Source organism: Elephas maximus, chromosome 4 (assembly GCF_024166365.1).
Source record: "Elephas maximus indicus isolate mEleMax1 chromosome 4, mEleMax1 primary haplotype, whole genome shotgun sequence".
Taxonomy (NCBI): domain Eukaryota; kingdom Metazoa; phylum Chordata; class Mammalia; order Proboscidea; family Elephantidae; genus Elephas; species Elephas maximus.
In genome coordinates, this window is record NC_064822.1 from 163,236,899 (window position 1) to 163,254,471 (window position 17,573).

Here is a 17,573-nt window from a genome sequence, read left to right on the forward strand (position 1 = left end):
TAATTTTTGAACATTTAAAGGTATATTTCATGTCACATTTATTCATCACATGCCTAAAATGTGGATTTCTCAGGGTGGCTAGCGTACATGCCAAGGAAGGGTTTTAAAGCCTTATTTATCTACATTTCAGATATACATTTTTTCATACCAAGAAGTAGCACACTGAGTTTTTTTGTCCCCAAAAATACTACGTATGCTGTTTTCTCAGTAAGAAGAGTGAAGTTAATTTTTTGTTAATGAAATGCCAAACAAGCCCAGCCAACTAGCTAAGCAGAATTAAACTGGAGCATCTTTGGCAGGAGGCTGTGTAGCTCCATCCGTGCAAATCTTGCAAAAATTTAGCTTAAGCAATTTTTTCTTTTTTGCCAGGTTCTTTTAAAGTTGGACATTCAGGAATTGGGTCAGTGCTTACAATATTATAAACATTTCCAAGGCTGGTTAAACAAGCCCCATTATTATCCAAATCATTCAATTCAGGCTTTTCTTCCCACTCTTTTTTTTTTTTTTTCTACTACACTAGCCAAAACTTCAGCCTTTGGCCAACACGGATATGAACAGAGTGGCCACGTTCAGGTTTAAAAACACTGTTTGTAAAATCACTCATTTTCTAATTTATATCCCTTCTGTCTATGTTTTTCAATACTGCTCACCCACACTGTCTTTTTGTTCCTCCTAGTATCAGAGAGGAAACAAACACACGTGCCTTAAGGGATCACTCTTAGAATATCCTTCAAAAACAAAGATTCCCAAAAAGAACACAGCAGTAGGAATATAAATACATTACAGTTTGTAAGCACACCTTTGATTTTTATTAATCTGTTGGGGCTTGGCAAATTGTTTTTGTACCAAGCCAGACAGTAAATATTTTAGGCTTTGTGAGTAATATGGTCTCTGTTGTGACTACTCATCTCTTCTCTTGTAGCTTGAAAGCCTCCAAAGACAATACATAAATGAATAAGCGGGACTGTGTTTCAGTAAAACTATTGACACAAGCTGGTGGCAGGCTGGATTTGACCCACTGGCCATAGTTTGCCAACTTTTGATCTAACTCAATACTTCCATTAGTAACTCCCTAGTTTTGATTTTTTAAAACTGTGGTTATAAAGATGAATGCTTATTTCCAAAATGAGTAAAATTTTAGGTTATATCAAAGGCAAACACATGAGTTCTTATAACGTTAGGAAAAAAATCAATAATTGTAAGATCTTGTCTATATTTGAAGTTGCTGTTTGCATGATTTTAAGTTTCTTGACACGGGAGTGAGTATATGAAAATTCATCTTACATTCTCATGACCAAAGTGACTGTCTCATAATAGATATTTTTGAACAAGCGAATGAATGATTAGGACACTCTGGCACAGTGGTTAAAGCAATTGACTGCTAACTAGAAGGTTGGCGGTTCAAAACCATTGAGATTTGCAGCCTTGGAAACCTGACGGGGTTGCTATGAGTGAGAATCGACTGGACAGCGGTGGGTTTTTATACCAACTGGGTGTCAATTTGATCAAATTGTAGACAAAATATCAGACTCAGTTTTTAAGTCTCTTGGTCCTTTGTACTCTGTTGTTTCAAAGGATTACAGATTAGATGCACTGAGTTGAAAAAGAAGAGAAAGAGAAAAATAAATGTTGCAAGTGGGAGACAGAACAGGAGCCTGAAAGCTTCAGAGCAGAGAATAATATTACTACCTTCCCCACAGAATACGCCCTTGTAGCATCTCAGAATCCATATAGAAATGAACTTCAAACTAAAAAGTGTCTAAATTCAATATAGAAAAACTTTCCTGATAAACAAAAATTGTGCCGTTGGTGGTAGAGAAAGCAATGTGTGCTTTCTCGTGAGCCTGGGTTCTGAAACAGCAGCTTCTGGGTATTTTATATGGTTATCATGTATTGACAGTTTTTTTAATGAGTAGGGAAAGTTTTTATCTCTAGTGATTTAAATATGTCCAGTTAAAAACAAGAAGAAAAGCCCTTTTTGCTGTGAACGTGGGCTGAAAGCATGATAGATTTAATAGTGTTTTCTACTCTTTAGATTTGAGGTTAACATGGGTATAATGTGCTGGGTGAAGCTTTGGAAGTGCTTGTGAAGAGAAGCGGCCAGATGCCAGAAAAGGTACTATTTTCATCAATTAAAAAATATTTCTTCTATAGACCTATGTGACCGACATCAGTAACACTAGACTAGATTTTGAAAGACCTGTAATTACACTCAGTGTTTTCAGAGTGTAGGTGGTAGTTGCTGTTAGGCATCTTTGAGTTGATTTCAACTCAGTGACCGAATGTGACAGAGTAGAACTGCCCCATAGGGTTTTCTAGGCTGTAATCTTGATGGGAGCAGATCTTCAGATCTTTCTGTTGCAGGGCTGCTAGATGGGTTTGAAATGCCAACCTTCGCTTAGTAGCAGAGTGCCTAATCGTTGTGCCAGTAGGGCTCCTCCCAAGTAGAGGGACCATGACTTCATTTCTTTTGTTTATTTAAAAAATAATTGTAAAAGATAGTAACAATCACACTGAAGTGTAAAGAGTGCAAAGGAATCACCCCCCACCTTTTCCATCCTCTCTTTCCCCAATTAAACTTCCCAGGGGAAAATAGAGTCCCTGGGTGGTGCAGACAGTAAACACACTCAGCTGTTAATTGATATGTTGGAGATTCAAGTCTACCCAGAGGCAGCCCAGAAGAAAGGCCTGGTGATCTATTTTTGAAAAAATAGCCATTGAAAATCCCGTGGAGCGCAGTTCTGCTCTGACACACATGGGGTTGCTGTGTCTCGGAGTCGACCTGATCACAGCTGGTTTTCCCCGGAGTGAACCACTTTAGCATATTGGTCTTTGACTTTTAGATTTCTTCTGTGTGTGTGTAGAATGCAAGTGGGACTACATTATACTTAATGTTATACATGTTGCTTTCTCACTTAAAATATATAATGTGATCATTCTATCCTGACAGATATAAATCTCCTTCATTCTGTTTATGAATATACCACCAATTGTATAACCATTGTATACTTTTCTTCTCTCTTCCCTTAAGCACTAACAATTGTGCTGTGCTTATAGTAAGCATTCCAAAAATGCTTTTGGTAATTAATTGAGGAGCCCTTCCTGTGCTGGGAAAACGAATGTCTACTTTTATTAATCTGGTTTTACTTTTAAGTGGCTCACGAATAACTATCGATAGTGTTGGGAAGCTTTACTGCACTTTGCCAAATGTATGCTCCATACTTATGGTGATATATTTTTGTATAACTCCATGCGTTCATAATTATATAGCCATAAGGACTCATGCCCTCACATGCATGCACACACACGCGTAGATTTTTTTCATTTCAAGGGGACAATTCAGATGGCCAAGTTCAGAAGTAGAGATCATTCTGACACGTGCCTGCCTTTTGTGACAGTGGCATCCTACAGATACATTGTTCAGATGTTCAACTTTCAGAATATTCTACCATCCTCACCATAAATGCTACATGCTTTGAGCCATATTAACAAAGAGTATCTTTAGCCTCCTGTATGCACAAACCTTTGCACCTTACTATTCAGAGACAGCTATTTTTAAAATTTCAGAATTTGCTTGCAGCCCTATCCTCCATGAGATGTGTTCATTTATTCCAATGGTGTCAAACTATGGGGGGAAAAAAAAGAAAGAAAACAAGGATAGACTATACATATCACTCATGTTGGCTGAAAGATGAGGTGAAAGAGAGAGCAAGAATTGGATGATGGAGCAATGAATGTATCATCATTTGAAAAGAAAAAATTTCTTTTTCAAGCTATGTAGATATATGTGTGTGTATTTTTGTTTTTTATGTTATGTACATATGCATATGGGTTTTTATATAACTTCCACTATAAACTGGGTATGATTATTCATATTAAAAATTATTATGACACCTTACATTTGTCTAGCACCATATAGCTTACAAAGCCTTCCTCAAGTTTTAATTCATTTGATTTATGACAACTCCATCAATGAGTCTTATTATTTCCTCTGTATTTCACATCTCGACTTCTTACTGCTATTTCCACATCTAACACTTCAGGGTCAGAGAAGTAGAACTCCTAGCCTTGACCTCTACCTAAAAGGCACTATGTTTGGGCAACGTGCTTGGTTATCTCTTAGAATGTAGAGATTTGTGCTGTGGCTAATATCCCCTTATTACCCAAAAGCTCAAGGCACATAACTTAGAATTATTGAGGTCGTGCTACTTTTCTGATATGACAGTATTAAAAATGGATTGCATGGATTAAGTCCTAAAATTTATTCTCAGTTATATCATAGAGTCATTTGGATTCCATCCATTTCTCTAGTTAAATTAGCCACTGATAATCATAATTACGACCCTTAGGTGCAGTAAGACAATAAAAAGCCTCCTGAATTATTAAGAAGTATTAATTTATGTCTAGTCTGTACATAGTTTAGAATATTTTAGTGCATTTTCATTTTTTGAAAATTGGTCACCTGTGTATAAAATCTAAGGAGCTCGGGTGACACAAGTGATTTGCAGTTGACTACTAACCTGAAGATTGGTGGTTCAAATCCACCCAGTGGTTCTGCAGAAGAAAGGCCTAGAGGATTCCTTCCATAAAGATTACAGCCAAGGAAACCCTATGAGGCAGTTCTACTCTGTAACACATCGAGTTGCCATGAACTGACTCCATAGCGACAGATTTGGTTTGGTTTTTTATACAGGATATAAACATAAGAATAAATTTAGTAACAGTAATATTTCTTTAGAAGAAAGCCCTCTTCCTAAAACTAAATAAGTATGGTTTTATTAAATACAGATTTCCTTTTAGATTTCTGGTTTGTGATCATGGCCCTGAATTTATTTGCTGGTTAATTGTAGGGCATTATTTGAGGAAAATGATGCTGACCATTTGTTTGACGGCGTGTTATAAACCAATGTTCTCATTGTCATATATGTTATCTAATTGAACTATTAGGTATGCCCCCAAAGGTATTATTATCACCATTTTGTAAAATAAACTTCAAGGAGCATAAGTGGTTTGCTCAAAGCCACGCAGCTAACAGTGGCAGGAAAGACGCCAACTCCATCTTTCCCAGTCAAGAACTTTTCCCATCAAGCCAGTGTCGTCTCTGAAAACAGTCTCTTAGAATTTGTGTAAAGGGGCTTCAGCCAGCCTTCGACTTCTCTCCTTGTAGGCATATCTGGCAATATTTCTTTTCTCTGCCTCGCCACAGGAGCTGATATAACCAGCAAGTGAAACTCAGAAAATTTGTTGTAACCTTGATTATCAGCAAAAAGCAATGGTGCCCCTGACCTTGCATTGCATGTCACCCACCTGAAGAGAGGTGCATAGAATGCGTCGTTCTGTAGAGAGACAGCTTTATTTATCCTTCAGTACAACCAATACCCTTATAAAGCCGGACCCTTTGTAACAGCTTCTTACCATATATGAGAATCATAAGCTTTGAAAGGAAATATAGGTGCAGGTGTCCACCATTTACCATGAATATAAAACAGGTTTTCTGCCTTTGTCTGATGAAAAGAACAGGCAGTGCCCATTCTAAAGAGACAGTGTGAAATAAGAGTGTTAAATGCGAGGCTTCATCATTGCTTCCCACTTGTTAATTTTTTTGCTTTTTAACCAGAAATCTGCTTTTAAAACCTGACCTAATATTAACAAGTGAAGTAGAAAAGCCACTATCTTGAGTATGCTCATACGAGAGTGGCACCTGAAGCATGAGGGGCATCTTGGTGGGAGATGTGCCGTCACCATTAATATCATCTAGAAGGAACAAACAGTGTCTGGGAGGTAAGCCTGGATCCAGAGACAGAGTCTAAGCCATTGGGGCACGCCGCTGCTCTTTCATGAGATCATCCTGACGCTCAGCGCGAATATCCAACTAGAACAAAGCTGATAACAAAATGACCCTGTGCTCATCCGGTCTGGAATAGTAAAGAGAAGTGTCTCTGGTATTTACTGAGCCACTTATAATTATTTCTGACATGTCAAGTATACTGAGGATCGAGAGAATAGGAGAAGATTGGAGGAAAAAATTTAATGTGATGTCAGTCTTCAAAGACTCAAATGAGTGGCCCCAGAAATGCTCATTCTTTAGATATGGCACTGCCACTTAATAAAGGAACAGAGGAAATATTGAAAGGAATTCTGTCAACATTCTGGGACTAGTGTAATTTTGAACAATCAAGCGTAATGGTAAGATCAAGCTTGATGTCGTGCTATCCAATTTATAGTTCTGTGAAAGTATAAAACTTGCGAACAAAAAGGGATGAATAGAATATATCTATGAAATGGAAGTAAGAGTATGGGAAGCTTGAGATTACAGTTCTGTCCCCTCTGACCTCACTGATAGGCAGATATGCAAATTGCTTCATTATGTAAAAATTGCAGAGATGAAACAATCAAGGTTCAAAAGAAAAGAATGTCCAGTTTCACCACAGGAAAAGATAAGTTTTGCTTTTAGAGCATCTGAGAGCATGTAAAGTGTTGTCTTATTGAGATTTATGATTAGAATTAATTCACATTTATTTTGTTAAGAACCAAATCACCTGGGTTGAATGTGTATGGGGAATCATTAAAAAAAAAAAAAAAAAAAGGTAAGGAAAACTGACAGCAGGCCTGTGGAGTGGCCGGTTAGCCACTGGGTAGAACCCACCACCTCTGCTTTTGTTAACTTCCCATGTAATTATATGGTGTTGGGACATCAAAGTCATTGTTGGAATTTGTATATGATATGAAATAAGTGGGATCTTTTAAAAATTAATTTCAGTTAAAATATATAAAAGGCCTTAACTGAGTGGCACCGTGGTTAAGAGCTCAGCTGCTGTCCAAAAGGTGGGCAGATCGACTCTACCAGCTGTTCCTTGGAAACCCTATGGGGCAGTTCTACTCTATCCTACAGGGTCACTATGAGTCAGAATCGACTCGACGGCAAGGGGTTAACTGAGACCCAAACATGTTCCAATAAGAAAAAAATGAGACTGCTATGAGAAAATAAGAATTTTGTATTTTGGTAAGAAAATCTGAAAACAGGTTTGATGGGTTGGAGAAACCCAGAGGGTGTGAAACAGCAGCAGTAGCCGCAGCAGGTTCTGATGTTTGTCGCGAATAATTTTGTGTCTGGCACCGTGCACAAGTGACTGAATGGTGCTCAAAGATAGAAAGCCTGAGCATCTGATAACTTCCCCACAAATTTGCTGAAACCACCCATTCCCTCTGCCATGAGTGGCTTGTAATCAATCTCAAGTAAGAAACCAGATTACACTGTTTAGCTCCTCAGGGCCCCACGTTCTCCACATCCACGTGGTTGCAGGATGCGAGGACAGCAGTCTTCTCTCCTTGCCTCTCTTGTCTGTGTCTGTAATTCACAGCTGAGGCTGCTGGTCTCTCTCGCCGGTAGAAGTCATTGTTTCTTTCCTGGCCTTTCCATTTTCTAATAATCCCATTGCTATCAGGAAATGTATTTCTTCTCTGATGCTTCAACCACCTCCTACTTCCACTGGTTATAATCCCGGAACTGCCCCCTACTCACTGAGACTTTAGACACAGGATTAAGCCTGGGACATGCTGTCTGCTGCTAGAAAACTGGAGGCTGGTTATTGCTAAGGTCTCATTTCAAAATGAGTTGCTTCTTGTCTATGAGTTTATGAGTCCGTGTGGTCTGAGGAGAGGCCTGAATGTTGATAGTGAGGAGCGTCCACAGGCAGTTCTAGGATGGAAATTGAGACCTTGTGTGCTTTGTCTCAGCATGCCTCTTTCCGTCTACTTTTTTAGCCCACGTTAGGTTATACAGTAACCTTTTTATTCAAAATTTTAAATCTCAACCGAAGTGCTACTTTACACATCAAGATTTCCTTTCCCTCAGGACTGCCAAAGAATATGCGATGTCTGGCTGGATGAGGCAAAGGCTCGTGTCCTCACTGCCAGCCCCTTGGGGTCTCGCAAATGTTTTTTAAGTCCCGTGGCACCTAGACCACAAAAGGGCAGTTCAGGGCATTCTGGGGTTATGCAGGCGAAGGTGTGAACTTTACCTAGAATAGCTTCTCCATGTTTCTCCTGCTGGGCTTCTGAGCTTTTTGCTTTCTCTCTGATGACAGTGCCCACTTTAGAACGGAAGGGAAAAAGGCTTCAATCTGTTCTGTTTTCTTTGTATACCACTTACCAAATAGCTCTATGCAAGCAGGCATTCAGCGAGTCATTTTCTTCTAGTACTTGCATCTCTCTTTGGAATGGGAATTTTTGTTTCAGGTTCCTAACCAGCCATGCCTAAATCACCCATGTGGCTTCTGACAGTTGGATCTGAAGGTTAAACCTAATGTTTTAGACGATAAAGAAGGAAAAGGGCAAAGAAAGGAATGGGCCAGCTGAATGTAAGGAAAGCTTTACTACTGTTGAGTTGCAGAATTGTTAAAATTTCATCGCTGCACTACAGACTGATTTCACTTAAGTCACTCTATGTGCAGAAATCTGGGCTATGATAGAAAAACATGCACATTAAGCAAACCATCTTTTCTATGCTACTTAAAACCTTACCACATTGAAAAATTTACCCCTGGTTCATTAGATTTATGTCTGATGACAGTGTAAGAACGCTCTAATGACTTTTTAGGTGGTTCTATCATATTTTTTTATTTTCCTATGTTCTCTCCAAGAACAGGGAATAAAATTATTTGTCAAGATATAAATGGCAGTGAACTTTGAAAGTGAAATTGACTACAACTGATTTTCCTAAAATCTGTATTCTTTCACACTAAAAATGTCAACTTTTAATTTTTAGCGCTTACTTGCAGCTGAAAGCTAATCTATATAAACTAAATGCCATAACAATAGTAAAACCAAAAAAAAAAAAAAAAACCAAAACCAAACTCAGTGCCGTTGAGTCGATTCCGACTCAAAGCGACCCTGTGGGACAAGGTAGAACTGCCCCATAGAGTTTCCAAGAAGCGCCTGGCGGATTCAAACTGCTGGCTCTTTGGTTAGCAGCCATAGCACTTAACAACTACACCACCAGGGTTTCTGTAATAATAGTAGCTTGTACTTATTGAGTGCTTGTTATGTGCCAAGCACTGTGTTAAGCATTTTACATGGATTCATTTATTTAATCCTCACAACCCTAAGAGGTAATGCTATTTTTCTTCCTATTTTATAGATGAAGAAACTAAATCATGGAGAGATTATCCAATTAGAAAAAGGTAGCATCAGGATATCACCTCAGGAGGCCTGATTCCATGAGGCTACAAATTAAATACATGCTCTATTCAGAGGCCTGATTTCATTATTTTATTTTTACAATTCCTTTATTATTTGATATTTTCCACATTCAGTAAGCATCTCCCAGAATTTAAGTTCTAAAGGAGTAAGTGATACCCTGAAATGATCAGTGAAAATAAATTTCCCTCTGAGTGCATCTAAGTTATTCTGAAAGAAAAAGAGTCTGGTTCAATATGGAAGAAAAATGCCTATGCATAAGAAGTAGGAAAATGAGCATGGAGGCTGGAACAGTTTATAAAATTTTAATTGCAAGGAAGAAAAGAGCCAATGTAAAGAAATCACCTTGTAATATAAATCTCTATACATAATGACATATTGGTTTTGTTACCATGGCTCAGGCAAAAAGAAGTTACATAAGAGCAAGGCCTCTGGAACCAGACTGTCTAGATTCAAATCCCAGCTCTACCACTTACTATTCCTGAGCCTGAGCAAGTTACTTACTGTCTCTGTGATTCTATTTCCTCATCTGTAAAATGGGAATAATAGTACCTGCCTTATAGGGTTGTTGTGGGGATTAAATGAGTTAACGTATATAAACCATTTACAACAGTGCCCAGAACAAAGTACCGTGAAGGTGTTTGCTATCGTCATCATCCATCATCTTCAACATTATCCTCACCAACATCATGAAGTGCTCACACCATGTGTGGCAAAGAAATTTACAGTAGTATTATATTTAGACCTTCGTAGGTTTTTTATATAGGAAAGGAAGATACTAGATTCAATTTATGTTTGATGGACTTTGCTAAATAAGGCTATTCTTAGATGACCTAAATTTCTTTTGTTATTGTAATTCGAATGGTAATTTAAAAAATAATCAAATAATTAACGTGTTACCATGACTTTGTCTGTAGTTGGAATTTTATGCCCAATAAAAGGGAAATTTAGCATCCAAATTGCACAATTATTATCTTGAAAACGTGAAACCAGGAGTGACAAAGAAAAAAAGAAAGGTGAGATACTCCTTTCTGCAAAATCCAAGTGATTAGGAAGGCTGGGGTTTGGAGTTTGAGCTCACTAATTTATTTTGGGGCAATACAGCTCATAGATCGCAATCCTGGTAGATTCCTACACATATGAATCTTCATCATGCTTTCTTCAAAAAGTCAAAGCAGATGCTCTCAGACTGTTTAAGGACATTCACGGGGTGAGAGTGGCTTTATTCCTTCAAGGCAATTTGGTCCACCTCCACCAGCTCATTGAAAAGGGAAGCCTGGAAAGATTCCACGGTGATTAGTGCTGTATCTATTATTTCACAGGGTGGAGTGTGTTTGGGTAGATAGAAGGGGAAGCCTATAATTTCATAGCTGTTAGTAGAATGTTTCTGCTAAACCTCTTCTTATTCTAAAAATTGGTGAAAAAATCTCAATGTTCAAGATGATTTGAGGGCATTTCGTAGTCACCAGAATAGAATGCGCCCACAGTGGTTCCAGATCTTGATGGTGCAATTCTGAAGATGGTAAATGTTTCCTACAAAATATTGATTAACATTTTGACTCATTTTTTATGAGATTTAAATAATCTTTTTGGTTACTTGACCTCTGAAGATTTTTCACCCCATAAATATTGAGTTGTAAGCTTAATCTAGACTAGTTAGAAGAAAGCATTGAATTTTACAAATGTGCCAGCATTGTTTTGTTTGGGAATAATATACCTTAGGTTAAACCAAATGTTATCAAATATTTCAATACCCATATTCATCATCTCTTATAAAGTGTAAGCATTCTTCTTTGAATTACATTCTAAATGACTAGCATGTAAATTCAGTAGTTCAACAATCATGACATACTTTTTTGTCATCATGGCTCATTTTCATCAGATGTGTAGTAATCTCGTTGCACTTGTGTAATTAGGTGAAGAAGCTCCATCCAGGTGTCCATGGGTCAGCTATGTGGACTCTAGCTGCCAAAGGCGCTTCTCCTTCTGAACAGAGCGCTTTGCTCAGCCAGTGTAGACATGGCCTGATAAACAATGGAACTTCTCCCTTGAAATCTGGAGTTTGGATTGTTCTAATTCTTTAGCTCAAAAATGTGCACAGAGTGGATGAGCAGTTAAAATGCCTGTGTCTAAGTAAAGCTGAGCTTAAATTGACAGTAATGTGAAAAATAACATAATTTATAATGAACTTGAAGGACAGCAATGCACACTGTTGCACGAGCTAATCAAGGGACTATCAAGTCAAAGTTTTAACATGAGCTTAAATCTCTGTGGCAAGGAGGTTGTTCTTGCAGGTTTATATCTGTCAGGTCTTAACACGGAACCTGTCAGAGTGCAGCATGATCGTGTCACTTGTAACCAAGATGTCACTTATATTGGTGGGAAACAAGCTGATTTACGTTTTCTTCTCTAGGATTTTACTGGGAAAAGCACATGTAAAGGATTTTTTTTTTTAAAGCTGCATTTTTATTTTGCAGATTCTCAGGCTTATGGAGAGAGTGATGGTGTAGGTTGCCAACCGTAGTTACTCCATAGAGCGCAGAGTGGCTGCAGGGAATATACTCAGGCATCTCCCAAGAAGTCTGCCCAGGGTGAAACAAACACCTTTGAGGTGTGTGAAGAATGCTGAAACCTTGACTTACCTTTTTTTTTTTTTTTGCATTTGTTAAGGAGAGTGGGAAGGCTGGTGGCTCTTGTCTTTGTTTACTCAACTCTTTTAATGCTGTAAAATACATCCAAAAGTTTAAGCCACCCTCTCTCCTAGGATTTGGTACACTCTTCTTCATTGCCCAGGAGAGGCCTCTATGTAGATCAGTGTTTGCTATTAAACCTTTGGATTTTTAAAGGCCTGATTGTGGTTTTTTCATATTCAAAAAGGGTTTTGATTTTGGAGATATTTTGAAATGGGGGTTGAACTTTGATAGGGCTTATTCCTTAGAAAAATAAATGTTATTTGTCTATTTCCTTAGAAAATTAAATGCTACCTGTAATGTATGAGTTAGCTGCAAGAGACCTGCGAATTTACATTCGAATTCTCTTTAAAAATTTATGTTCACATTATCTTTAGAAAGTTGTTAAATGGTGCAGAAAAATCATATAAGGGCAACATTTTTAGAAAGTGTAAACCACATTTCCTGACAGGACGAAGTTTGTGCAGAATAGCCTGTGGTTAATTCATTCAGAATCTACAAGATTTTTGTTGCTATATTTTGTTAGAAAGGAAGGAGAGGCTGTTTCTACAGGTGTCATAGAAAAATCAATACCGAGCCACAGATTATTGGATGCCATAGAACGATGGAGACTTGGCAGTGAAATTCTTGCAAAGGTGAGTAGAGGCATTGATTTTCCCTCTCATGCCTGAAGAAATATGACAGCAGGAATGGAGGCTAAATTTAGATTAGAAACAAGTCTGATTTGAAACTATGCCTTTATGAAATTAGTGACAATTTGTTTTCAAATAAACAAATAGAAAATTAAATTAGAATTTTGGCATATAAAATTTTCTCATGTATTTGTTAGATTTACTTCTTTTCTTTATTTCTTTGGAGACTAATGAAAAAAAAATGACCATTTGACCAACATTTTGTCTGTAATTCAAATGCAGTGCTTTCTGTGTGGAATACTTGCTTGACACAATATAAAACATTCTCTCCCTTAAAACTATAACCACAAATGCATACTCCTTCAGCTTTAAAAAAAAAAAAAGCATGTTATTTACACAGTCACACTTAAAAATATGAGCCTATTACTAATCTTCTGTATTTATCTGAGTGCTTTCTAGGTAATTCGTACCATAAATTTTAGACACATGCTTGCTTGTTTACTTATTTTACAGTTTCTTCTAGATTTCTCAAAGTCAAACAACTACATAATGCATCGGCTGTTTTACCACATTGCGTAGCATTCCATCCACTCAGGCAGATGGCATTCCTAGGTTTGGAAGGATAAATCCCATGGGAAGTCAGCTGAAGAACATTTTATGCATCGCTCATCCTGTTATGATCCCGTGTTGCACCATCTCTCTACAAGGTAAGAAATTGATTTTGAGTTGGCTCCTAGCAGTAAAAAACGATGTATGCTAATGGGTCTTGCTTGCAAGTATATGTTTTTGGAATCCATAATGGGGAGTATAGAAATGGTTTTATAAGCAAAAGGATAATTAGAGCGATTTAAGTTATTCGCACATGCTATAGCGTGCTCATCTGTCCCCAGGTAGCATTTGGTTGTTCTACCCTGGTACCCACATTCTGTAGTATTGTCTTCCTCATGTGAAGTGAGGTGGTAAATTGGTCATTTTTATAATGAATTTGAACAGAATAGATGACCAAGGAAAACAATTCAGTCCTCAAAGTAGAAAATTGCCAAATTATCAACTTACTTTGTCTGGGGGTAGATAGAAATTGATTACGAGAAAGTTAAAATATAAAATGCTAGCAAGTTCATGGTAATATATAGAATTACTTAAAAATAAATTTTCTTTTTGCTGGCCAGCGAATAATTCTTACTCATTTTTCTTTATCCTGAACTTCCAGAGAGACTAAAACAACGATCAAAAAAGTTGTTTTGAGTCTAACTTTGAATCATCTCATTAACGTCCTGACTCAGATTATACGCAAAGACAACATTCTATAAGAAAAACTGTCTGTTAGAAGGCTGCTACTGCATTTTTAATAAAAAGACAGAGAAAATGCAACATCTAGGTCTTCCGTCTGATGAGGTAAGATTTTATCATGTCTTATAAAATGAGGTTACGTTTGATTTCATTTATTATCATCTCAATCCCTTAAAATTTCCATTTATCAATTTGATGCAGAAACCTCTAATATACAGCCTAGTATACACTGGAAACCCTGGTGGTGTAGTGGTTAAGTGCTACAGCTGCTAACCAAGAGGTCGGCAGTTTGGAAACTCTATCACGCAGTTCTACTCTGTCCTATAGGGTCGCTATAGTCAGAATCGACTTGACGGCAGCGGGTGGTGGTGGTGGATAGTATACATTGTTTAAAATGTAACCAACTTAAGGCATTTAAAATATGGCTGTTTAACATATTTTACTTACGCATAAATCACGTTTTTACAATTTTCCCATCCTTTGCAGCTTTGTTAACTGTAACTGGGTATACCATGTAAAATATTTAAATACAATATAAATTATGTAGGTTTTAATTCTTAAGGGGAAAAAAAAAAAGGCATGCTATCCTCTAACCTTTGAAGAGGTTTAACTTTTGATGTGGGAATTCTTAAATGTGAACAAACCAAAGACAATGACATATTTTGAATTGTTCCAAAGTTAAAATAGGAAATAAAGATTTCATGGTAAGTGGCAGCCTTATGTTTATTTGTAATGATAGAATGTTTGCATGAGAACAGACAGTACAAAGGATGCTGGAGAGTTGTTGGAGGAGACGAACATATACAAAGTTCCCGGTGCCTATAGATACAGTGTGAGGATACTCATATGTCTAGCCGTCTTTATTTGGTACGTATACTATAATCCATTAAAGTGGTCAAGTACTCTCTTAGTAGTCCAAAAATTTTAGTGTTTCAACATCATTACCTTTTATCTTAATACTAAAATCTTCTACAATGTGTAAAATATATCTCCACATCGGAGCAACATGATAGTAGCCATTCTCATTCTGGGTTAAGCATATCATCTGACTTTTCCTAAAAGGTGGCAAGATTAATATCTACTAGATAATTTTTGGTTTGTAAAAGACATGAATTTCTGAGGGGGAAAGTGGCATTTAATTGAAGCTTAATTACCTTCAATATGAAAATCTTCTGGGAGCCAACTTTGGCAAGAACCATGTCTTCGACTCATTATAATTTTCTTTGCTTGCTTTGTTTTCATTCTTCTGGTTCTTTCTGGATCCATCTCTCTTTTGTTTCCCTTTGTCTCCTCTATTGTATTCCAGTTGACAGTTAAAGAACAGAAACAGAGCAATAAGACTGCATGGCTACATTTTCGCAGTGCCACCAACTGGGAGTTAAGCTGACTAACATTTTAAAAGCCCAGCCCATTTCATTCACAGCAGGCATGACAGGTAAAAGCATTTCTGCATTAAAATGCACACTTTGTTTCTTCCGGTTCTTGGTCTAATGTCCCTTTTTCACCAGTTGTGTGGAGAAATGAAAGTGGGTTGGAAACCAGATGCCTGGGTAGTTAATCAAGTGCCCAGTGACCACTGATTATAACCCGTTGGTGTCGAGTCGATTCCGACTCATAGTGACCCTAAAGTACAGAGTTGAACTGCCCAATCAGGTTTCAAAGAAGTGCCTGGTAGATTCGAAATGCTGACCTTTTGGTTAGCAGCAGCAGCTCTTAACCACTATGCCACCAGGGTAAGATGCAGAAATTTTACTTTCAAGGATTAACTGTGGTGGGTTTTGTCAACCCAAATGGTTATCTCCTTCTACCCAACATGCAAAGGATGGATAGGATGTAGTAGAAAAATTCCAAATAGTTTTAATGATTAAAAAAAGTTAAAAATACCTCCTGGTAAGTATGTAGGGTGAAAATTCCCATTCAAACATACCGGTTTGTGAAGTGCCCTAAACATTACATTTTATGTCATTGTTTGCCTTTATTAGAACAAGATCTTGAGCATTGATTACACTGTGTTTGTTCTGTTAATTTTATTAATACTTCCTAAGTGGTTTATAAACCTCATTAAATATTTTATAAAGCTCACTTAATCAAACAAATGTCATAAAGCATATTGCTATATATAGATAGATCCTTGACCTTTTGACCTGTCAGTCTGCCGTATTGGATGCTTTTTTCTCATGTCAATTTGGATGAATTTAGGGAGCATAAAATGTGAGAAAGGTGTTGGTCCTTCTCCCCAAGCAGCAGCAAGCTGTGGAATTGTCTCCTTGGGGAGGATTTTCTCTGCCAGTGGTGAAATTGGAATGAATATTGTCAGTTTGCATTCATACCGAATATGTATTTTCAAGGAAGCTTAAGATTAGTATACAAGAGTCTTCTAGGACAGATGAATGTAATATACATTTACAGTGGGAATACCAAAGTGCTAAGATCACTGTGATCATATCATAACTCATTTTGCAAATAAATCAAAATATCCTCAGTCGGTGTCCACACGCCCATGTATTGAAGTAAATTTGACACAAAGCCTGTTCTTTCATTTGAGTTTGAACCCCTGTTTGCAGCATTTTACTCAGGAGTGTAACCGTGGTTTGTTTTGTTTTATGTTGTATGACTATGGTTAGGATATTTCTTAAGAGACGGGATCAAAAGTTAACAGAGGGTGCAGTGAAAAAACGAAATAACTTTTAGAGATACTTTGAAGTGTTAGCAAGAAAAATATGGATGATTAAAGGCCAATGGAGGTCCATGCCATGACTGTACCCAGGATCTTGTCAAGGGCACGAGGTCCCATCTATTTCAGCAGTTAGATAAATTCTTTAGCCAATTTGGACTCAAGTTGTTGAAGATTTTCTATTTGTAAATGTCCCCTGGGGCTTATGAGGAATCTCTGATACTTGTTTATTTTTTCAAGAAAGGTTTAGGATCGATACGTACAAGCTGTTTCAGATGCCAAGCTCTTCTCTGCATAACTAAAGCGATGCTGCCATGGGTATGCCAGGTTCTTTGGAACACTCGACATGACTAACTTCTGCTGCACTTCAGTGTGCTAAAAGGACTTCTAGTTATCTTATGACGACGTAAGGCGTCAAGTTTATTTAGCTGGAGCTTTCTGTTTTTCAACACCCTTTCCCAGGATAGTGGTGATAGGGGCATGGATTTGGGGTGTGGGGAATAAGGTTGATTTTGTGTGTGTATTACTTTTTCTAATTTGTTAAGTGAAAAATGCTGTAGAATAAAGTGTTTTTCTTTTGTTTTGGATCAAATAATTGCATGAAATGTAATAATAGGTTAGGTGTCATTGTGAGGACGGAAAGGATGGAAGGAGTTGCCTCTCAGCTACTGTAGTTCTTAGGGGCCAGCTGTGCTATCTCTTGGAACCCCAGTGGCACAGTGGTTAAGAGCTACAGTGAGCTACATCTATCTGCTAACCAAAACTGGCAGCTCTACTCTGTCCTATAGGGTCGCTGAATGGGAATCAACTCAATGGTGATGGGTTTTGTTTTTCGTTTTATGCTATCTCTTAATAAGCTTGCAGCTAAAAGGAAGGACGCACCTTCCTTTAACGGGACATATGACAGTCCTCTTGAGCAGACTCATTTTTAAATATGAAAGGTGATGCTCCATGATGCAGGTCAAATACCTACACATACCCATTCGTATGCATACACTTGTCCAAATTTTTCAGTAATGTGGTACAAGGGAGAGAACAAGGACTCCTAAGGGATTGGGAGTGCTGCCCTAAGCTGGTACCATAGTAAGA

General features: G+C 37.7%; 1 long non-coding RNA gene across 22 annotated transcripts in view; it reads left to right on the forward strand.

Annotated features, from left to right (window-relative positions):
- The window catches only part of LOC126075907 (uncharacterized), a 319,320-nt gene that overhangs the window by 92,726 nt on the left and 209,021 nt on the right, over positions 1-17,573 (forward strand). For 15 of the 22 annotated variants that reach the window (XR_007517338.1, XR_007517337.1, XR_007517341.1 and 12 more), the window contains 6 exons: positions 11,676-11,809; positions 12,415-12,523; positions 13,034-13,227; positions 13,731-13,915; positions 14,550-14,677; positions 15,117-15,245. This is a non-coding gene — a long non-coding RNA (uncharacterized LOC126075907). Of the gene's footprint in view, positions 1-2,035; positions 2,117-11,675; positions 11,810-12,414; positions 12,524-13,033; positions 13,228-13,730; positions 13,916-14,549; positions 14,678-15,116; positions 15,246-17,573 lie in introns of all 22 variants that reach the window. The other 7 variants (XR_007517342.1, XR_007517346.1, XR_007517343.1 and 4 more) reach the window with 7 other exon arrangements.